At 39.9% G+C, this 24,384-nt stretch overlaps 1 long non-coding RNA gene across 1 annotated transcript in view; it reads left to right on the forward strand.

Annotated features, from left to right (window-relative positions):
- Nucleotides 1–21,437, forward strand: part of LOC144457508 (uncharacterized) — a 63,048-nt gene extending 41,611 nt beyond the window's left edge. Inside the window, exon 3 of the long non-coding RNA XR_013486861.1 lies at nt 21,079–21,437. This is a non-coding gene — a long non-coding RNA (uncharacterized LOC144457508). The remainder of the gene's footprint in view (nt 1–21,078) is intronic.
- The last annotated feature ends 2,947 nt before the right edge of the window (nt 21,438–24,384 follow it).

Here is a 24,384-nt window from a genome sequence, read left to right on the forward strand (position 1 = left end):
ATGTGAAGGATCAAAATTGAGAACTGGGTTTCAACCTGCTTTGCCCAGGACTGATTAGTCCCTTTGTCCATCTGAATCTCACCTTTCCCACTTTTGAACTATCTTCAGGGCTCCCCGCCACCATTCTCACTCCATCTAGTCCGTATATACATGGTACATAGCCAGCTAACTTTTCTAAACCACTGCCCTTAGTGAGCAACTCTCTTAGACATTCAGTGGCTCTCCAATGCCTACAGAGCAGAGTTGAGACTTTGTGGAGTCTGGCAGAAAACCACCTCACTTCCTCATGTCTCTGAGCCAAGATGTGACAAACCAGGCTAACAGCATAAGAAATCACAGTGTAAGTGTTTGAGGTTTGGGGCATGTTGCAGGAGGGGGAGCATGGCTGGGCTTTTCTTTTAGCAGCTGCAATTCTGTTTTCCCCTTTCTGGGAGAAGATGGAGTAGCATGGTACGGGGCGAGGAGCCCTGGATTGGGAGGCAGGAGGCCTGGAACAGGTATGGTCTTGTGCAGCTTAGGATTTTGTCTTTAGGCCTCAGTTTCCTCATCTATAGAATTGAGGGGTTGAACTAGGGGGCCTTCAAGTTCCCTTCTAGCTATCTTTTTTCTCTTCTCTCCTTGTCACTCAACCAGGAAAGACACACTCCCTTTTTTTCCAGACAAGAGGGAAACACATCAGGTCTAGGGGCCTCCTGGTTCTCCTGGCTTCCTTCAAGTCCCAACTAAAATCCCATTTTCTGCAGGAAGCCTTTCCCATACCTCTTAGTTCCAGTGATTTCCCTCTTTTAATGATTTCCTATTTATCTTTTAGAGAGCTCACTTTGTATTTATTTGTTTACATATTGCCTCACCATTAGATTGTAAGCTCCTTGAGGGCAGGGACTGTCTTTTGCCTCTTTTTGTATCCCCAGTCTTAGCACAGTGCCTGGCAAATAGTAGGTATTTCATAAATATTTATTGAATAGTGCCTTCCTCTCTTAATGATTTCCTATTTATCTGGCACATAGTTGCTCCTGTCCATATATGTTTGCTTGTCAGCTCCCCTTTTCGATTGTGATCTCCTTGAGGGAAGGGTCTTTTGCCTCTCTTCGTATCCCTGGATCTTAACACAGTGCCTGGCATGTAATAAGTGGGTAATAAAAGTTTACTGTCTCACAATATTTAATGAATTGACTTTTCTCGGAGCTCAGTCATCAGTGAATTTAGTAATTTCTTTAGACGTGAAAGTACGTGCGCACTTAGGGGACGACAAACGCTCAATATATTATGGTAGATGAATGTAAGAAAAAATACACAGAAAGAAGCTTTGTGATTTAGCCAGGGTCCCACAGGAAATAAACAGGGGAGGTAGAACTGAACCCCAGGTAACCTTTCCACTGGACCCCACTGCCTTGTTAGATCAAAGAATTAAAACTGGAAGGAACCTCAGAGACCATCTTGTCCAGCCCCTTGATAGACTGATAGCTTGGATTTATATAATACTTTAAGATTTGCAAAGCACCTTATGCGTATTATCTCATGTGACCCTTACAATAACCTAGGTGAGATAGGTATTATTATCTCCCCTTTTAAAAATGAGGAAACTGAGGCAGAGAAAGGTTAAGTGACTTACCTAGGATCACAGAGCTAGTCAATATCTGAGGCGGGATTTGAACTCAGATCTTCCCGACTTCAATTTAGTAATTTCTTTTGAATCTCTATTATACCACCTTGCTACTTGCATTTTACTGAAGCCTGGGTAAAGAGCCTTGCTCAGGGACTCGCAATAAGGCAGAATTTGAAAATATGTCCTGTGACTTCAGACCCAAAGCTCTTGTTATTGTACCACACTGCCCTCTTTCAAAAAGCCCCCAGGGAGATCACTTAGTCAGTGGCCTCAATGGGGTGTAATAGGGTAGGAAGATGGTCTTCGAAGATAATCACTAAAACCTTTTCTTCCTATTTTTGCCATCTTCTCTCCTGTGAAAGATTGTTCTACTTTTCTTTGTTTCTCAGGTATTATCATCTGTTTTTAATATCACCTACATTTTGTGGGCTCATTGAAATATTATATAAATTAGCAACTCAGACCTTGCCACAGGAGAGTTTTAGGACGATACCTAGAACGTTGTTGAAAGCTAGATCTCAAACATTTGTGGTCCAAGTGAAGCCGTAGCTTGGTTACTGGGACATCTGATGAGACTTTGCTTGTATCCGGGTTTCTTCCCAGGAGGGGCACCTCTATCAACAGATAAAATCAGGCCGTCTGAAACAGAGATAGATGAGGATAGAATATAAAAGCCAGTCAATGCTAAGCCTGAACACTTGCCAAATTTCATTTTTTTTAACACTGAGCCATTTTATAACTAGAAAGTGACAAAAAAAAAGCCCACAAAGATCAGAACCTGCCAAAAACCTTGTTTTTCACAGCTATGTAGTCCTAAAATTAAAAAAAAAATCAAGTCTTGGGAAAGAAATACATATACATGTATATATTTATGTATATACATATTTGCATATTATGTGTGTATATATATATATATATATATATATATATATATATATATTATACATTTCCAGCCTCAATGTTATGTATGTATGTATGCTTGTGTACACATGTTTGTATAAATATATATGTATATGTGTGTGTACACACACACATAATTCCAATGTAGAGTGAGAATAAGCAGAGTTGCTGAGTGGAAGTGACCACTGCTTGAGGATCTTGGGTATTTTTATTGTCAGATCTGGGTTGACTCTAGCTGTGCAACGTGACAGGTTGAGATCTCTCTCTCTCTCTCTCTCTCTCTCTCTCTCTCTCTCTTTCTGTCTTTGCTGCTGCACGTATTTAGGAATTTCCAATCCTCTCTTTTAGAGAGGATGTATGGTGTAGGGAGGAGAGCACTGCTCTGACCATCAGAAAACTGGAATTTGAGTCTTAGCTCTGTCACTTACTAGATTTTTTGACTTTGAGAAAGTCATCTTACCTGAAATTTACTCACCTGAGCTTCAGTTTCCTCACCTACAAAATGGTAACAGGAAGATTTAGGTACCGAGTATTCGAAAAACAAGCTTTTTAAGTTAGGACATTCTATGTAAATGTGACCTGTTATTGGAATATCTTTCTCAACATGCAAACCCTGCCCAATGTCTCTGAACACCAAAGCTCTTCACCATTTATGATTCCATTTCAGTACTTTAAGTATATATGTTCGAAACAAGTGGATGGTATATAATAAAGAGAGACAGACAGAGACACAGAGAGAGAGAGACACACATATACTATTTTATCTTATTTTCCAGAGTCAAAGATTACTTTATCCAAATCTCTCTAGTGCATACCTTATAAACTAACAATATTCTTGATTTCCCAAAAGAATACAATCTTCTTGAGGGCAGGAGCAATTTCATTTTTGTCCTTGTATCCCTATATATAGTATACATAGTAAACATTTAATTGGGGCATGTAATTAAGCTGGTTGATTGATTGAATGAGCAGTATGGAATAGCTTTCTATTCTCATATTTAGTGAGACCTGGGTTCAAATTATTTCTCCTATATTTAGTAATTTGTGACCTCTTTGAGCCTCAACTTCCTAATCTGTAAAATGGGGACAAGAATATCTGTAGTATCTACCACATAGGGTTATTGTAAAGATTAAGGGAAATAATGTATGTAAACCACTTTGCAAACCTCAAAGCATATACTTTCCAAAATTATTATTATTATTACTATTAGAGAAGTAGAAGGGAATGAGCATTGATTTAATGCACACTAAGTACCGAGCAGTGTGCTGAGTGCTTTGACAAAAATTATCTCATCTGATCCACACAACAACCCTGGCTGGTAGATTCTGTTAATTATTCTCATTTTACAGTAGAGTAAACTGAGGGAAAATAGAGGTTAAGTGACTTGTCTAGGGTGACACAGCTATTAAGTGTCTGAGGCCAGATTTCCTGACTCTAGGCTCAGTCCTCCATTAACTGTGCCACTAGCTATCATTATTATTATTATTATTATTATATTATTATTATTATTATAATAATAATAATAGTTATTGTAATTTGGGGCATACAGGGTAGTCAGGGAGGACTAACACCTCTAGGGAGATTTTCAGGGCTGCTCCTCCACTTCTGGTGTCCTTCTGGCACTCAGTTCTTACCTGTGGCTCCAAGAAGCTACAGCACGGGGCCACACGCCCGTAAAACCATCTCCACAGAGGGGCTAAACCAGGTTGAGGGTAACCAATAGGCCTCAAACCCATCGGTGAGTTAGAGGGATGTCTCCATCAAGCACGTGGATTGAGTGGATGAGTGGAATGAGTGGACGAGAACAATTTGTTCCAATGGCCATGAGGTGGTTGAATCAAGTTCTGTGGAGAACTTGGAGCTTGGTCAGACACAAAGATGCCAAGGTCATCCACTGCACCCCTGGCCATCACCAGCCATCTTGTTTTCTGTTTGTTTTTGCCACTGAACTCTGATGACTCTGGAAGAGGAAGTGAGGCTGATGACTTTGAGCCTCACTTAGATCCAATTCACTAATGAGTCAAGATATCACCCCATGATATCACTGATCCTCATCAAAAAAAAAAAGAACAAACAATAACAACCACAACAATTGTTATTAATCATTGTGGAGGTGGGGAAGAAATCTTTGGGATCTAATTTTCATGAACCTGAACAGCTGGATCATTTGTATTCCATGATGCCCTGCTTGTAGAGAGGAAGGATGGTTTGACCATCCCTGTTTTGGAAGAACTGAGAATATGAGCTGCACTCTTTCTTGACCCCTCCAAGTACAGGAGATGCCAGGCTTTGGTAAGGAAGGTGGGAAGAGTTTTTAGACAGAAATCTCAACAGCTAACAAAAGCCGTAAGCCAAATCTGTTCCTGAAAATGTGCAATCCTTTCGAATCCTCTCTGGAACCCGGAAAGTGTCAGGGATTATGCTGAAATACCTGCCCACAGCTCAGCCAGCTTGTGTGTCTTTTCACCACCAGTGAACCGAGACTGGGAAAATCTGTCATCCATCGTCTTTGAGGGGAATCTTGGCTCCTGTCTGGGTGTAAGTGAACTTATCAAAGACATTTCCATGAAAATTCCCAAAGTAAAGAGAAGGCAGAGTTCTGCTCTGGTGGCAGGAAGGCAGTTTCTTCGCTCCACATTCCTCCAATGTGTTGCTTGTTTTCCCTTCTCCTTACTGTTTCATATTCCATAAGGAGAGAACATATTTTCACCCAAACTGAAATATGTTCATATCAATATTTGGTTCAGACTCTGTCACAATTTTCTCCCCTGGCATCAGAGTGACTGCTGTTCAATAGCAAACATTCTGTATTTACAGTATCAACAAATGCTCCAGGGTTTTTAATTCATACTAATCCTGACAAAATGTTTTGTTTTTGTTTTTAAATCTGCATGGTAAGAGGCAATATCAAGGCCCCTGCAGGATTCTTTGTCAATGAAACCTGCATGCTCAGGCATAGAGCATGATGCAGAGGAATGATCACAGGATGCAGAATCAGAGAAGAGCTGAATCCTGTTCCTCTTGTTTATCAGCTGTGTGACTCTAGGGAAATCATCTGATCTTCATTTTCCTCTTCTGTAAAATGGGCCTAATATCTAGGGTAGCTACTTCACGAAGTTGTTTTGAAGTTCAAAAGGAGCTAATGTCTATAAAGGGCTTGATAAACATTGAAGCTTTATGATAAATATCAGCTATTTGTCGGCACTTCTAATAAGAAAGTATTAACTATGATTTTCAGATCTAACATTTTTTAAAATGTGGTCAGCCAGCTCACTCAGGATTGAATTTGTGAGGGTCACCCCTTGCTCTCATTCATGGAGTCATTTGACTATTTCTAGACTTGCCCAGATGAATGAATGAGCTCAACAGTCTTCTCCAAGAAAACCAAACCCAACTTGTTACCTTACCAGCAGAATGCAGTCAGGGCCTCTGCAGAAATCTTGTGCCATTAAGGCCCCAGAAATACTTACAGGATACAGGGTAGGAGAAGAACAGGGAGGTTTCAACTCTATCAAATGTCCTACCTGGAGTGATATTCTGGAGTGTTTAATTCATCAAATGTTAGATAAGATTAACTTTGATATTAGATGATTAGTTTAGATCATTAGTCAATATGTATTTAGAAGGACCCAGTATCCTTTCCTTTATATTTCCTGATACTACCCATGATTAGCCCTTACCACCTCTGGCCTGGCCTACTGCCATTTCCCTGGCTTCCCTGTCTCTCTTTTATTCCATCACCATCTCATCTTTCTTTAGAACCATCTTGGTCATGTCAGTCCTCAAAAACCTTTAATGGCTCCCTAATCCCTGTCAAATACAATTCAAAATTGTTAGCCTGGCTTTTCAGGCCTGCTACAATCTGACCCTAAGATAGTTTTTTTGGTTTTATCTCCCAATACTCCCCCAGTGATTCCTCCAGTTTCAGTGCTCATCATTCCTCAAATGGACATTGCACTTCCTGAGCCCTGCCCATTTATTCACATCATTTCCTCTTGTTCATCTTTCAAGGCCTATCTCAAATGCTACGTCCTCCATAATACATTTCCATAGCCAGAACTGAATTGATCCAATCAGTCAAGTTTTTATTAAGCACCTACTATATGCCAGACTGTGTTAGATGATGGCATTACAAATGCAAGACGATGAAACAATCCCAAACCACAAAAAGCTCACATTGTAATGGGGCGATAATAATTATACAAACATGTATAGACATACATATGTGTAAGTATATGTGTATTTGTATGTATATCTAATTAATATCTATATAAAAATATTGAATACAATATTTGTCAAAAGACTATAGTAATATATAAAAAAGATTATACCAATAATGCAGAGCTGGCTCAAAATGAGAAAAACTGTAAATATAATAGGTCATGTTAATTGCAAAAAAAAAAAGAAAGAAAATCACATGATTATATTAATAGTTGCAGAAAAACATTGAGAAAATATTTTTATGATTAAGACATTTCAAATCACAGATATGAATGAGCCTTTCTTTAATATCCTAGATAGTATGTATATAAAACCAAGAACTAATATTACCTTTAATGGAGAAATGTTATAGAACTTTCCTATAAAAGCAAGGGTAAAGAAAGGAAGTCTGTTTTACAACTACTATTTAATATAGTTATAGAAATTCTAACTATAGTATTAAGACAGGAAAAAGAAATTGAAAGAATAGCCACAGGCAAAGAAGAAACAAATGATCACTTTTTGCAGGTGATATGAAAGTTTACTGAGAGGACCCTAAGACTCAGCTAAAAAAAATTAATTGAAATAGTTAACATCTTAAATAAGTTGGTAGGATATAAAGGCTCCCAGCAAACATTATTACCATTTCTGTTATATTACCAAAAAAATCCAACAGAAAAGATAGAAAAGGAGATTTCATTAAAAATCAGCACAGAATGTGTAAAATATCTGAGAGTCCACCTACCAAGGCACTCACCAGAATAGCGTGAATAAAACTACAAAACACCATTTACAAAAATCAAGAAAAAATTATAAAGTAATTAATTGTTCATTGTCATGACAATTTTAAAAACTGTAATGCTACATAAAGTAACTTGTAGATTCAGTGCCATATTAATCAGTCAAAAGGAATAATTTATAGGGCTCAATTAAATAACAATGAATAACAAAAAGGAAATAATGAAATAAAAGAGAAAAGGGCCTAGAAGTGCCAGATCTCAAACTATACTATAGAACAGTGATCATCAAAAGTACAAACCACTAGTTTAAAAATGGAAAATTTGATCAGAGGAACACAGTAGGTACTCAAAACTCAGAAGCCACCATGGAAAATAGCACAGTTTTGGATAAACACCAGAACATCAACTACAAGGATGGCTTACTATGCAACAAAACCTGTTGGAAAAATTGGAAAGTATTTTGAGGAAAATTAGGCTTAGACCAGCATCTCATACCATATACCATGATAACCTCCAAAGAAATTCAAGACCTTGATGTAAAAGGATGTAGTATTGGTGTTTTCCTTTTATTAGAGAAGCAGGAAAGAAGATATCTTTAATTTTTATAGACCGGAGAAGAGCTTTTAGGGATAGACAGGATCACAGAAGACAAAATGGACTATTTTAATTGTTTATTTTCACTACATCAATTGCATAAAATTGAAATGCTACTGAACAAATGAAATAAATGAGGTCAGAATTAGAAGAGAAACAACTACCTAGGTTAAAAAAAAAATTACAGCAGATTTCTTTTTATCCCCTGCAAATTAGCATAATGCCTGGCAAAGAGTAAGCACTTTTAACAAATATTTGTTGACAGTGACTCATCTCTCCAATAAAGATAGAATCTCTCAGATAAACAAGGAAGTGATAACATCTGTAAGAACAACAGCCAATGCCTTTTAGATATGTGGTCAAAAGATTTCAGTAGGTAATTCTCAAAAGAAGAAATCCACGCTAGCAAGAATCCTGAAGGGAAAAAATGTTCCGGCTCACTAGTAATAAGAAAAATACAAATGAAATCAATTCTGATGTTTCCCCCAGTGCCCATCAGATTGGCAGAGACAACAAAAAAGAAAAATGGCAGTTGTTGGGCTGTGAGAACACAGGCACTGTTGATGGAGCTGTGATCAGAACATTTTAGAAAGCAATTTGGAATCATACCCCTAAAGTCACTAAACTGTGCTTACCCTTTGACCCAGTGATACCACTATTTGAACTATATCTCAGAGAAATAAAAGACAGACGGGAACCCCCATATATGCAGAAATAGTTGTGCAGCATGTTTGGAAACAAACCCATCTGCTGGAGGACAGCTGAATGAATCATATGTATTAATGTAATGGGATACCTCTAATTACATTGTAAGAAATGACAAAAGGGAGAGATTCAAAGAATCCTTGAAAGACTTGTATGAAATGATGCAGAGGCAGGGAGCAGAACCAAAGGAACAATTTCTATGTTGATTACAACATTGTTAAAGGCACCTCAGCTTAGGAAAATGCCTAACACCGAGGTAGCAGCAGCCAGCCTCTACAAGCTGACATTTGTATCTATCTGTAGTCATTCCCTGCCTCTTTGTGAACGAGGAAAAATTCAGTCTACTGGAAACATTTTGATAAGCGAAACAGGAGAATATATGGTAGGGAAGAGCCTATATGATAGGGATAGAGAGGATATGATATAGAATGTATGATTTGACAGTGCAGCCTAAATTGCTTCATCAGTATTGTTGGTATCAGATCATTCACCTACTTTTTAAAAATTTTAAATCTGCGAATCAGTTTTCTCAGATCTATGAACGTCAGCTCTTTTCACCAACTCAAGCTGGAGAGGGTGGGCCTCGTCTTGGGGCAGGTGAGACAAGCCCATCTTCAACATTTCAGAAAGAAAAGCAAGATCCAAACACTTTCATTCTCTTGAGTAAGTGGAGCAAATTCAACAAGTTTCAAATAGACTCCAAATTAGAGGAATTTATGTTTCACACTGAGTCACAGTGTCAGAATTAATTCACCCACTTTAAACACAGTACATTTTAAGGGAACAAAGTTTCCAAATACTTATTTCTAGGGCTTGAGGATTGTGTCAGACAATAACTAGCATGGTACAATGCAAAGACCCAGTCACGAGACTTGGATTTGAGTTTCAGTTCAGCTGTTTGATGTTAGACGAGTCATTTAAGTTCTCTGCACCTCAGTCTCTTCTTTGTAAAATGGGTGGAGTAGACAATGATAATAAGGTCTCTTATAGTTCCAGTATTCTAACTCCTTAACCAGCCAGTCTACAAGTATTCATTAAACACCTACTATGTGCAAGGCAATGTGCTGGGGGGGGATAGTATCAGCTCTCCAAGAGCTGATAGATCAATAAACAAAGGTTGCCATATTGAAGATTAACTTAAAAATAAAATTATCATTCTCCATTTCAAGATGAATTCAAGGCAGTGAATAGACTGAAGAACTCTCAGTGTTCTTTGTGCCTTCCCCAAAAGGGTGCACTCATTTTCCTCAGATACCCAATGGTTGCCACATCTCACCCCTTCTATCTCCACACAGTACATTTGCCTCTTTTCTCCACTCACACATTCATTCAACAAAAACCTTTACGAATTCTAAGCATTAACTGACCTAAATGGGATGAGTGGCAGCATATTTGCAGTGAACAGAGAACTGGCCTTGCAGCCAGGATAGCTGGCCCTCCCACACAGCTGACTTTGGACAAGTTCTTAGCTTCTCGATGCTCTGGGCAACTCCCCAAGACTGTAAGTTGCAGAAAAGATCGAAACCTGCATTGGTAGAGGGAATTCCTAATCTGGGAGTTCCCTATGCCAATGAACTAATGGGCTCAATCTCCATCCCTAAAATGAGGATAATTAAAAATACTTGTATTGAGTGAGTTTTTCAGAAGTACTTTGTAAACTTTAAAGTTCTATATAAATGTAACTTATAATTATTATTCTTATCTATATAGCAAAACTAATTAAAGGCACTCAAGAAATATCTGTCCATTAATTGTTTAACTCCAGAAGATCACGTGTAAGCAGCACACCATTGTGGCCACAACCTGGCCAAGAGTATTAGCATTTGAACACCTTCTGACATGCATTGAGTATGTGACCCTGGACTATTCAGTCACCTCCTAGAGCTCTAGGCAACAATCAAAGTCGAAGAGAAGAGGCCATCCGGCATTGGGAGAGGGAATTCCACAGACCAATGAAATCACAGGTCTGAGCTCCACCCTCAATGTCAAACACAGGAAATTACATACTTCAGGTGACAGAGTTCAGGAACACCACTCAAGGCTCCTCATCCTTGTCTAAGCCCATTAGAAGTAGCTAGTCTACCTACATCCTTGAAATAACGAATTTGGGGGGCTTTTTTCAAAATTAATCAATGCTAGAAAAGGTCTTTTTTTTTTTCAAAAGCTCAGGAAGCAGAAAGGATGGCGAAGCTTCAGAAGTATTTTATATCTGGGCCACAAAAGATTCAAGGAGTTCTTTAGGAAAATTCGATGTGACCTACCGACTGGCTGGTGGCGGTTTTTTGTCTTCAGTATCTAGGAGAGTTGAGATATATCTCTACATATCTATATAGCCTTTGTTGGGAGATGCGAAACAGCCATCTTCATTCCTTTTTCACACCTTTTTTAATGGCCTCCCTGTGTAAATAAGAAGCACTCTTGAAACTCCACTGCTAGGGAAATGCAAAAAGGCTCTTTCATTCCAACTGGAGGTTTTGTATGGCCCCATGCTGAGGAAATGTCACCAGCTCCCAGTTCACTGGGATATCTGATCAGCCCTGAGGGAAAGGGTGAGTGGGCCCATGGAGGAAAGAGATGAGTACTGGGGCTCTGCCAATACACAGAGAAGGGCAAAGCATAATAAAAAAAAAAAGAAGTGTTTTTAACCTTTTTATGTCTGGTCTGATCAGTACCCAAGGAGGGAGAATTGAAATTGAATGATCTGGAGATTCCATTTAAACAAATCCTTTTTAAGCATCTGCCACCAATAAACTATTTGCAAATAAATGTCCCAGAGGCTTCACAAACTTGTCCAAAACAGAAGTTATTATCTCCCCCCCCCATATACCCTAGCTTACCTACTGTCAAGAGCACTCTCATTCACCTGGTCAGTGCCCACTTCCACCTCAGAGGCATCCTCAACTCTACACTCTTATTCATCTCAAATATCCAATCTGTTGCCAAACATTGTCCCTTCTATTTCCACACTTTGCACATGTTCTCTTTTCTCTACTCACACAGCTACTACCTTCTCTTTGTTTTCTCTTTTCTCTACTCACAGAGCTACCACCATAGTTCAGATCCTCATCATCTCTCATCTGAACTCTTGCAATATCTCCTATTTGGTCTCCCTACCTCAACATCCTCCCTTCTCCAGTCCAGCCACTACTTGGCTACCAAAGTAATTTCCTGAAATTCAGTTCTGATCATCAGTCACACACACACACACACACACACACACAACAACACTTTAATATAATACACACTCAATCAACCTGCTTAACAAATTTCATCGGCTCCCTACTGCCTCAGATCAAATATAAACTTTTCTGCTTGGTGTTTAGAGTTATTCACAACCAGGCCCCTTCCTACCTTTCCAGTCTTCTTATACATGTTCTGAACACTTCACATTCACTTCCCAACTCCATATCTTTAAACTGACTTATCCCCATTCCTGGAATGCATTCTCTTCTCACCCCCACAATTAAAATCCCTAATTCCCTTCAAGACTCAGGTCAAGCAATACTTGCTACATTAAGCCTTCCCTGATTCCCTGACTCCTAGCTATAATTGCCCTTCTTCCCCAAACTACCATGTATTCATTTTGTACATAGCATGTATGTGCTTGTAGGGATACATTTTGTCTCCCCCACTAGAATGTAAGCTCCTATAGACTTTTGCTTTCATTTTTGTATCCCCACTGCTTAACACTATCCCTGACACATAGTAAAAGTTTAATAAATGTTTGTTGTCTGAGTTACTTATGTCTACAATTAAATTCAATTTGAATCAGTATTCAAGTATTCAGCAAGTAGTCAAGTGCCTACTATGTTGTTGTTGTTGTTCAGCCTTCATTCTCGGAAAAGGACCAATGACATCACCAGAGTGATTTGTGCATGAATTGGATTTTAGTGAGGCAGAGCTCACTCTCCTTCAGAGTCATCAAAGTCCAGTGGCAAGACAAAAGTCAAAGAATCTGGCAGTGCTCCAGGATGCAGTGGGTGACCTTGGCCTTTCTAAATTAAAGTCTGTCCCTGGTCTTGGTTTGAGGCAACACCCATTTAATGACTAAGGGCCAGGTAAGAATTGAGACAATATGGGGCAGCTAGGTGGTGCAGTGGATAGAGCACTGGCCCTGGATTCAGAAGGACCTGCGTTCAAATCTGGCCTCAGACACATAACACTTAACTAGCTGTGTGACCCTGGGCAAGTCACTTAACCCCATTGCCTGGCCAAAAAAAAAAAGAATTGATCCAATAGATGGCCTAGTTTACCATGGCAAATATATCAGTCTAGGAGGGGAAGACCATCAAGACCTTCTAACCTAAACAATGAGCCAGACCTATGTACCAGATGTGCCAGATGAGACAATTCAAAGGTAAAAGCAAAACAGTTCTGGCCTCAAGAAACTCACATCCTATGGGTTAATCTGTTGCAGCCTGACTGAATAAACACACACACACACACACACACACACACACACACACACACACACACACACACACACACTAAATAGACCTAGATTATACCTAAGGTCCATTCCAGTTCTATAGATCTATCTAACTTTATATCCAACTGTTCTCCACTGTTAAACATCTGCTTCATCCAACTAGTAGCTTTGACTGAATCCAAACTTCACAGAACAAATCCCTTTAACAAAAGGATTTGTTCTGTAAACTTGGACTCAGTCAAAAGGCCATACCCAAGGACCTAGAAGACCTCAAGGCTGCAGGTTCCCCAGCCCTAAACTAGCCATTACTGTCCCCAGAGAATTCTATGAGCCAATTGTTCACAATCTGGAATGCCCTTCATGCCCATTCATGTCCCACCCATCCTTTCAAAATAACTATGTGCCTGTGGAAGGAGTCAACCCCCTCCAGCTCCTCTTTAGAAAAAAATCAAAAAATTAAATATTAAAATATTTTTGAATATTTGAAATATTATAAAATATTGAAAATAATATTTGGACAGTAACTTGATCTGAAGTCGTTCATCTAATCTGAATGAGAAACCTTATCACATTTTCTTTAAGTATCAGTTTTGAAGAAATGGTGTTTGAGTACCTATAATTCCTTATTCTCACTGAAGACTTAACTAGTTTCAAAGGGAAAAGCTTGATCACCTCAAAAAGGACTCTTCCCTGAAATTAGGATAATGATCAGACTAAGAACAGCTTTGTCTTTTGATTAATTCAATTAAAAGAAACCAATCTCAAGTTTGCCTTTGATTAGGTTAAAAAGAGAATCCCTAGAGACAAGGGTTAAAGGGGGATGAATGGTTTTAGGGAAATGATTCTCCAGGTTTGCACCATACTTAAGTTACTCTTGTTTTCTTTAAACAAATCAAAAAATTTAACCTCAACTTTGTTGTTCAGGTGCATCTGACTCTTTGTGACCTCATTTGGGGCTTTCTTGACAAAGATACTGGAGCGGTTTGTTGTTTCCTTCTCCAGCTCATTTACAGATGGGGAAACTGAGGCAAGCAGGGTTATGTAACTTGCCCAAGGTAACACAGCTAGTAAGTGTCTGAGGCCAGATCTGAACTCAGGAAGATGAGTCTTCCTGACTCCAGGCCCAGTGCTCTATTCACTGTGCCACCTACCCTCATTGAATATCTCAACTATAGAATTTTGTCTTTGTTCTTGAATCCTATAAATTTTAGGTAGAAACAGCTTAGGTCAGAGAGATTTTCAAAGGAATGGAGAACCCTGCCCTTTGGGGGTTTCCCTCTAAATAGAAATGCTTAGATTTTAATTGGCATGTTTTTCACAGATGTGCCAAAAGAACAGAGTACTAAGGCTTTGGTTTCTTTTCCACATACATTCCCAAGGACACACCAGCCCCCCGGCACTGTAGGCCTGCTTATGCTGACTCCCAGCCCAGTGCTCCATCCACTGCATCACCGGACTACCTCAAGCATTTATGAAGCTTCTGTCAGGTGTGGAGCCCAGTGCTAGGCTTGGAGAATACAATGACAAGAAATAAAAAGAAAACGGTCCCTACCACCAAGGAGCTCCCCCTCTTTGGGGGGAACAACATATATGCATATGAGGAAATACAAAATATACATGAAACAAATACAAGTTAATTTGGAGAAGGCGAGGGTGGAGGAGACACAGCTGAAGGATCAGGCAAGGCCTCCTGCAGGACATGATCCTGGACCTGAGCTTTGAAGGAAGCTGGAGAACCTAAGTGGATGAAATGAGGATAAGGGCATTGTAGGCATGAGGAACAGCTTATGCAGAGACACAGAGGGAGGGGCATGGGGCGTTATATATGAAGAGCGATAAGTAAGCCACTCTGGCTATGTGTGTCCAGGCATGGGAGTACTGGATACTGAAGCTCGTCAAAATGAATCAGAGCATGGGATTTAGAGCAGGGAGGACATCATCTAGTCCAGCCTTCCAAATTTACAGATTAGGAAACGTGTCATAAGGAACAGAGCTGGCACTTCAGAATTTGGGGCTGCCTTTTCCCTGGTGTATTTCAGGAGGAAAGAAAACCATATGTGGAGTCAGCGCCCTCATGTTCAAACTCAGGCTCTGTTACTTAATCTGTGGCCTTGGGCAAATCACTTTAACCTCCAGAATCCTCAGTTTTCCCATCTGCAAATTTTGGAAAGTGGACTAGGTGGCCTGTAAGCTCCATAAGCTCATGATCAGTTCTAAATTCTTCCTTCCCATCAAGCATAAAGGCTGAATGCTAGAGGACAGATGCCCAGTCCAGTGACTGGTATGTCCATTTCCCTCTGGGGCTGACGTCATTGATTCCATTTTCCACCCAGAAAGAACCAGCATGAACAGGTAAGATGTGACTTTGAGTGTCCAAATCTGTTTATGCCAAATTTCAAACAAGACTTTTGTCCTGAGCTTAAATTAGAATGAGGCCAAGAAATTGATTTCTTAAGCCCAGGGCATTCTTATGGCAAATATGATGATAAGGGGTGTGTGTGTGTGTGTGTGTGTGTGTGTGTGTGTGTGTGTGTGTGTGTGTGTCTGTGTGTGTGTGTCTGTGTGTGTGTCTGTGTGTCCCAGCTTCCCCTCTACCACTGCAACACCCACCTAGATTGTAAGTTTCTTGAGGACATGATCTGTGTCTTCTTTCATATTTGCAGTTCCAGACCTAATAGAATACCTCATACACTGTAGCCACTTAATAAATTGTTGCCAAATTGAATTCTGTGTGAGGGCCCCCAAATGTGTTAGTCTCCCCCCTGTGTCTTTTCTGGGATGGATGCAGATGTCTAACTAGCTTAGGACAAACAGAGCTTTCGATCAGGGCACTAACATATTGGGGGGGGGGTGGAACACGGGATGGCCACCAATTCCTACAGAGAGAGAGAGAGAGAGAGAGAAGTGCCATGCCAGGGCCTTATTCCATGGCTCTCCAAGGGTATGAGGGGAAACTGTCAGCCCCATCCTCAGCTCTTCTTGGGGGCAGGCTGCCTTTTCCATTTGGCTGCCCCCCTCCCCTTACATCTGCTCCCTATCTCAAACAGACATACTCACTATCTCAACTTAACTTGCTCCGGGTACATCCTGGACTTTGGACTCCTTTGGACTCTACACAAATGATGGAATTGTTGCTACCATAAATGACTGAAGGAGGCTGAGGAATGAGCATGGGGAGCCCAAAGCAAGTCATAGCTTGAGGAGTATCAGGCGCCTGATCCAGAGCAAAGGACTTGGAGAGTGGGAAAGGCTGAGAGCAGAAACTGGGGGTGGGGGTGGGGGAAAGATTAATTAATTAAAGAAGCACAAAGCTGCCAGAGAGAGGAAGTGCTGATCCAGTAAATTCTTGTTGACCTTGGTTCCCAGAGGCAATAGGCCTGCAGACCCAAACAACTCAGCAAACAAAACCACCTCAACTAGGTAAGCTCATTGCATGCTAACAGGCTGCAAGGAAACACCCAAGAGTCTTTGCAATGGGAGGGAGAATAAAGACCTCAGAAGTGGCTGGATCAGGTAGAGAATCTTTGGGCCACCCTAGAAATGGACAGTGTGGTTCATTTGGAGATTTTTCAGACCCAAGTCGCAAAGGGAGCTGGGAACTCACAACCATTAGGGGAGGGAGGACTCCTCAGCCAATTTGACTTTGTATTATTAATACCTTTGTCAATGTGGAAGCTTTGTGGAGGAGATCCTATTGTTCTATCTCAAACAGTAGGGTTTCTGCAGGACTTAGGAGATATTGCTGGAGAGGGACCTATTGTGGCGGGAGGAAGATACCTGGAAACTTCACAAAAAGAGGAAGGGGGAAGTAAAACTTTCTGCTAAGAGATGGTGGGAAAAAAGATATTGTGAGGAAGTCCGTGATTTCAAGAGCTAAGAAGAGGAAAGGGTTATGATAAGTGATTCTGCATGAAGAACTGAATGCCAAGGAATGAGACCCATGTAAAACCTGCATAATAGAGAATGAAAGATTTATATCACATTGGGAAGGGGTGTGAGACATATTGCAGGGAGATTGGAGATGGATGATAGAGGAAAAATCAGAAAGACGTTCATCAGACTTAGGAAATAGGACAACATGGAAAAGAAAGAGCCTAGGAGGTTTTGTTCTCACTCTGACTGAGCAAGAAGAAAGAAACAGAATAATACTCTGATCGACTCTTTTGATTGGCACTTCTGTGTACTCTGCATTCACTAGTCATATACTTCCATGTTTTCAAAGGGACAAGAGGAGGAGAATGTTATAGGATGATGACACTAATCTTTGCAGTGGAAGGAAGATCATCCTGCACCTTTACAGTTCCTTATTAATCCTTTTTTTTAATAGCAAAAGCATTTAATTGATATATTAAAACCATATAAATTAAAGAGGGGATCGATTAGCAAAAATCCTTCTCTCTTTCCATGCAAAAATCGATGCATTTTGCTATTTCACCTAAGTGATAGACTAGGAAGAAAAACCTTCTGGAGAAAAGGTATGAAGGAACACAGAAACTATCCCTTAGCCTATATACAGATGGAGGGAACTATTCATTGTTCTCCCACATCCTTTCGCTGTTCCTCAGGGATTGGCATTGAGATCAACTGCAGCCCTTTGGGACTAGATACCCCGCACGTCCAGGTCCAAGCTGCCAAACTGTAACTAATCCTTGCCACAATACCCCATCCCTGAGAGGGAGATGAGGGAGATGGTTATTTGAAGGGGTCACTGCACCAAGATGTTGTTATTCTGCCCAATCTCTCCCAGAAAAATCACTGACCTGCCAGGAATCTTTGAGAAACACGATCTTAATTCTCACCCAAATGCCCTCTCTGCTGGACAAACATTTCCTAAAGTAAGAAGATTGCCTCCAAATATCTGGGCTAGTTTACACAGTAGCCCATACTGAAGAATAAAGGAAACACAAAAGATACGTGAAACAGAAATATAGAGTTGTTCTCAGAGGCATTGCGGCATAATGAATGGTGTTATGCTTGGATTCAAGAGCACCTGGGTTTGAATCCTGCTTCTGACACTTCCTAGCTATTTGACCCTGAACAAGTCACTTAACTTCTCTTAGCCTCAGTTTCCTAATCTGTAAAAGGGGGGGTGTTAATATCTGTATTATTATAAGCCTGAAATGAGGAAATGTATCTAACCCTAAAGCTCTATGGAAACATCAATTGTTGCTACTATTACTGTCATCAACAAGATAAAAAGACATCCAGCATCCTCATCAGGTAATACCTTTTGGACATCCAAATAAGTGTACCTAAAATCCTAGTAGCAGAGTTATGAGAGTCACGAGAGAAAGAGAAATGTGTTTATAAAAAATCCAAAAAAAGTCTATGAATTTAGGCTGGATTTGCATGATCTGAAATAAAAGTAAATGCTCCTCAATAATCCAGTTAAGCTGAGAAATTTGGGCAGCTAAGTAACAGGAAAATGAAAACCAAGCAGCGGAAGCAGCCAATCACTCAGTGACAAGAAGTTGTGCAACTTTAAGCTGTAAGAACCAACGAGTTGGAGCGGGTAGGTGGCGCAGTGGATACAGCACCGGCCCTGAAGTCAGGAGGACCTGAGTTCAAATCCGGCCTCAGACCAAACACTTAACACTTACTAGCTGTGTGACCCTGGGCAAGTCACTTAACCCCAATTACCTTAAAAAAAAAAAAGAACCAAAGAGTTGCTCAATCTAACTATGATACCAATGAATGGAAAAAGGGAATGAATGATCAAGTTCAAGAAAGTATAAGCATGAATGTAAGATTTTGATCTTTCCACCTCCATCAGAAATGGAAAGAGAACAAGAATCTTAGGCTGCAAATACTGAATAATCTTCAAAGCAAAATTCATAATAAATACATTATATAGACATTAAAGAATACCAGCATCTTTGACGTCAAGGAGCTGACATTCTAATTGGTGTACATAAGGGGTAAAACATGCATTCCAGTAGCAATAGTAACTGTGAAAAAAAAAATTTAAGCAAGTCTCTGATAAAGACCTCATTTCTCTAAAAAAAAATTATATTTCAATACAATTGGTTTCTTTTGTTATCCTATTTTTTTTTTGTACCTTTAAAAACACTGAGAAAAGGTCCATAGACTTCACCAGACTGCAAGAGGGATCCAGGACATAGAAAAGGTTAAGAACTGTTGCTCTAAGACAGATTTCAGAAAAACCTGGAAAGACTTACAGGAACTGATGCTGAGTGAATTGAGCAGAACCAGAAGAACATTGTACACAGTAACAGCAACGTTGTGCAGTGATCAACTTTGATAGACATGTCTCTTTTCAGCAATACAATGATCTAAGATAATTCTAAAAGACTCATGATGGAAAATGCTGTCCACATTCGAATAAAGAATTATGGAATCTGAATGCATATCAAAGCAGACCATTTTCACTTTTTTTCTTGTGATTTTTCCCCATTGTCCTGATGCTTATATCACAATATGACTAATGTGGAAATACGTTTAATAAGATTGTACATGTATAGCCTATATCAGATTGCTTGCTGTCTTGGGGAAAGGGGAGGGGAGGGAGGGAGAAAGAAAAAAATTGGAACTCAAAATTTTATAAAAGTGAATGTTGCAAACTTTAATTAATTAATTAATTAAAAGATGAAATGCATTCCATTAATACCCTTGGGCTCCGTCTTTTTATCTGACTTTCCCTTGATAAAAGAAGGCTGTTGGACTCTTTTAGTAATCTCTCCTTGCCTTTACCATGGTGGGGGGGGCAACTCCCTTCCCCAAAAATTTTTAAAACACATGCCATGACTAAGGTATGGACTGGGAGCTGAGGAGCAAAAAGTGTTGGGATATCAGTGATACATCTCAGAAACCCAGATCTAGGTCTTCAACTTCCAGAGAATGTCATCACCCAGGTCTGACCTGTCACAGGTTTGGGTTTTGAACCTCAGAACTTTTAGAGACAGATCACAAAGAAAGTTACCTAGAATTAAATTCCCGACCAAGCCCCTGATCTCCTCTTACAGAAAATCCCAACCCACCACTTAAGATGGGAAGCCATGAGTGGATAGAAATGTTGTCCATTTTTATCAAAGAATCTATTCTTTGATCTACTGATTAATGAGGACAGCAACTTGTTGGCTTCAGAGAAGGGAATTCTGACTTTGATCAGAGAGCCTAGCTAATGAGCCAGGTTAGCAAGATCGCCTCCCTTTCCTGCTTAGGTGTACTGCACCCAAGGGAGGCTGCCCAATGGGCCCATCCATTTGGCTCCTGACTCAGCCTTCTTAAGACATTCCAGCCAAAATTTGGATCAGAATCCCACTTGTGATGGTCAAAAAAATGAGTTTTGTTCTCACTCATTCTGCTGCCAAAGATATTCGAAAGCTACACTTTCAGAAACAAAAACTAAGAACTCTAACAAGTGGATTGTTAGGGAGGAATATCTTTACTGTGAGTATGGAATGGTCTTGTCACTTTTGAGCTTATCCTCTGAGGATAATAAGTAAGGAGGACAAAATGAGTGCAGCCCTCCTGGGTCTCCCCTTAAGAGTTTAAAAGCAAAATATTGATTCTGAGTTGCCCTGCTTTAACTCAGCTTTGCTCTCATGATATTTTTATTCCCTTGTAGATTTCTGAGTCCATTTGTTGTGTTTAAAAAGAAAAAAAAAACCTCACTGGCAAATCCATGGTGTGTCCATGTAACATTCCTGCGCCTAAAAATATGGTCAATTGACACCTTTACGATTCCCAGGCAGCTCTAACCATTTGTGACATCTTCAGCAGCTTCTCCAGGACGTTCAAAACAGATAAAGTGAATGAATTGATTTTAGCTGAATAAAAACCCTTGGCAGAATTTCTTCATGGCCATCTAGTTGGTCTCTGGGTGATTTAGAAACTCTTTGCTTATACCATACCTGTGATCCTTCTTGCCTTTTCCACTTAGCTTCTCCACCTGGTCCACAGTGGATTTGCCACAACAGAAAAAAATGAAATCTTGTGTTCCTGGTGCCAGCTTTTGGATGCTTCATGAACTGGGATTCAGAGACCAAGCTGGAAACTGGCAAAGGTAACAAATGATGGGTGAAGGAAGTGTGGGCGAGTCTGAGGGAAGGCCAACTCACTATACATTGCTGGTAGCGATGTGAATTTGTTCAGCCATCTAAATCATAACCACCCTAGGTCAGAATCTCATCACTCTCACCTGGGCCATTAAAATTTGTCTCCTAGCCTCAAATCTCTCTCTTCCCCATCCTATCATCCCTACAGCCATATTACTAAAACAAGATATGACCATATCACTCCTCTGCTCAAAAAGTCCTATTTTTTCAAGTATAAAATATAAAATTTTCTATTTAACCTTTTAAAGCCCTTTACCATAGGGCTCAGCCTACTTTTCCAGGAGCACGTTTGAGAGCTTTATTCTATATGACTTCATTTGTGATCTGTCTCTGTTCATGGTAGCTTTCTGTCTCCCTTCTTTCTCAACATCCATGTCACCCTTCTGCTGCAATCACCTTGTGCCACAGGAATTTCAACAGGATTCCAACCAATGAAATCCTGAGAACATCAAGTAGGGCCATGCTTGAGATCCAGAGCCTCATGACAAATTCCATCTTTTCCCCATCAGGTAGGGTTCTATGATAAATGTCTTTACACCCACAGAACCAAGCAAGGTCACAGAATCATAGAATCATTGGATCGTAGATTTGGAGCCAGAAAGAACCTTAGAGGCCATCTAACCAAACCCTTTTATTTTACAGATAGGAAAACCGAGGCAATAATACAATGGTGGTTAAGTGACTTACCCGAGGTCATACAGTTAATAAATGATAGAGGTGGGATATGAACCCAGGTTTTCCCAACTCCCAAGTCCAGTATCTATTCATGATACCATACTGCCTCTCTTAGGTAATTTTTCAATTACAGAAACTAAGGCCAGGCAAGGTGAATTGATTTGTCTAAGGTCACACAGGTTTTAAGTGTCTAAGCCAGGATTCAACATATTTTCTCTTTTTGACAGTTCAGTTTTTAATGATTTCTTTAATATCTTAGTGGAAGAAACCAATGATTAGCTCTGAAAATGAAAAATAAATCCAAACCCATTGTTTTTCTTTTCTCTGGCTAACCAGAGCCTTCCGACCTTGCAGCCAAGTCCAATCTCTGTAAGATCTTTCTTGACAGTTCACTTAGCACTGACATCTATCTCCTTCCTGATCTCCCATCCTACTTTTTATATTGGTTCCCTTCTAGCTCTAACTATGATCCTTCTAGTATGGAGGCAGCTGCAATATGGGTCAGGGAGTCTGGAGGCAAGCCTTTGCCTTGCTATTAAACTATTGCATAGCTTTGACAAGGCATTTTGCCTTCATGGGCCCCCATGCCCTCATGAGTAGGTTGGACTTTATGATCCACTTAGCTCTCATGTGCTACGATTCTAGTGAAAATGCATGAGCAAACTACCTTTGAAATTCTTTTAATTCCTTGGTGAGAAGATCTAGAGAATATTAAGAACAGCTATGGCTAATGTCACATTGTTCTGCTACACCCTCACTCCCACTTGAGCACAGTAGTAACCTTGACTGATGAAAAGCCTCCCTTCCAAAAATCACATACAGTATTAAATGTCTGCATTCTGGCAAATAAACCATGTCAGTGCCTATCTGAAACTTGTTCTTAATCCAAGAAAAAAGTGAATCATTTTTGCCCTTTAGGAAATAGGAGCAGGTTCATGTTATGAAGCCTTGGCAAAAGTCCCCTCTTTTCTCCAGGGGGGGATAAAGCTGTGTTCAGTGCCATCTGTCTAATATGAATCTGTCACAATCCAGCAAAGATACCAAAATATCACATGTAGTATGAACTTGGACAACACGCTTTAACACTGGTAAATCCTGTTAGGAATGGGAGCCTTAACATCATTTATTAGCCTACTTTCTATATGAATTTTTTTTATGGGAAAGCAAACTATTCACCTGTGGATGCTAAGGTCCCTAGCTATTGCAAATGCTTTATTTGACTAAAAAGCTAGACCTTCTGCTTTTATGATACCTGTATGCATTATCAGCAAATAATTTGTTAAGTGCTAGCTGTAGACAAATATGTTTGGTTCAGGTTGAATGTAAGCTATTACAGGTGAGGTAGCAGAGTATAGTGGGAAAACTCTGGATATCCTTTCCTTGGTAGAGAGGTGGTGGACTTCAGGTATGTAATGAGGCATGCACACTGACAGATGGTCAATGTGATGATCAGTTTTGTTTTATTACAAGTTAGGCTTGTGTTTGCAGTGGGATGGAGAAAAGACAACCATGTTTTAAATAAAATCAATTTTCACTACTAGGTATATACCTCAGGAAGATTATTGGTAAGAAGTCCCCATATACAACAAAATATTTATAACAGCATTTTTTGTGTGTGATAGCAAAGAACTAGAAATAAAGTATATGCTCATAGACTGTGGAATGGCTAAATAAATTGTGGTTCATAAATGCAATGGAATATGACTGTGCTATAAGAAACTACAAATGGTATAAATACAGAGAAGCATAGAAAAACATAACAACAATATTAATTACATAGCAATTGTTGTTATTTAGTTGTTTCCAACCCTTCTTTGGGATTTTCTTGGCAAAGACACTAGAATGGTTTGCCATTTCCTTCTGAAACTGAGGCAACAGGGTTAAGTAACTTGCCCAGAGCCACACAGCTAGTAAGTGTCTGAGTTCTAGATTTGAACTCATGAAGATGAGTTTTCCTGATTCCCAGCCCAGTACTCTATCCACTATGCCACCTAGCTGCCCTAATTACAAAGCAATACTAATTGGCAAAGATTATTTTTTTAGTCTGAATTGGAGGACAAATAGAGTGACCACAGAAAGAACAGATAGATAATAGCAGAAACTTAGATGGCGACCTTTAAGGTGCCTTCTCGTTGATGATTCCATGGTGGCCATCAGAACTAGAATAAGGTAATAGCAATGGAAAAGGAGAGGAAGGGATCAATGCAATTTCTGAAAGAGATTAGCACTGTGTGGGTTAGAAGGAATACAAAGAAGGACTGTGTCAGTGGCCAAGTGATTTTGAGTTAAGAAGACCATGAGACCTCCACTGATGTCTTCCTCTGGATCACATCCTCTAGGCATCATTGTGGAGTGCAAGTGACCCTGGGTTCCTAAAGGCTGTGCCCACATTACACAAGCCCTGGCAGGTCTTACAAAGCAGTGAGACCCTGGTCAGAGAGACCAGGACAGGCTCT

Source organism: Phascolarctos cinereus, unplaced genomic scaffold, assembly GCF_003287225.1.
Source record: "Phascolarctos cinereus isolate Bilbo 61053 unplaced genomic scaffold, phaCin_HiC Scaffold_1;HRSCAF=81, whole genome shotgun sequence".
Lineage (NCBI taxonomy): Eukaryota > Metazoa > Chordata > Mammalia > Diprotodontia > Phascolarctidae > Phascolarctos > Phascolarctos cinereus.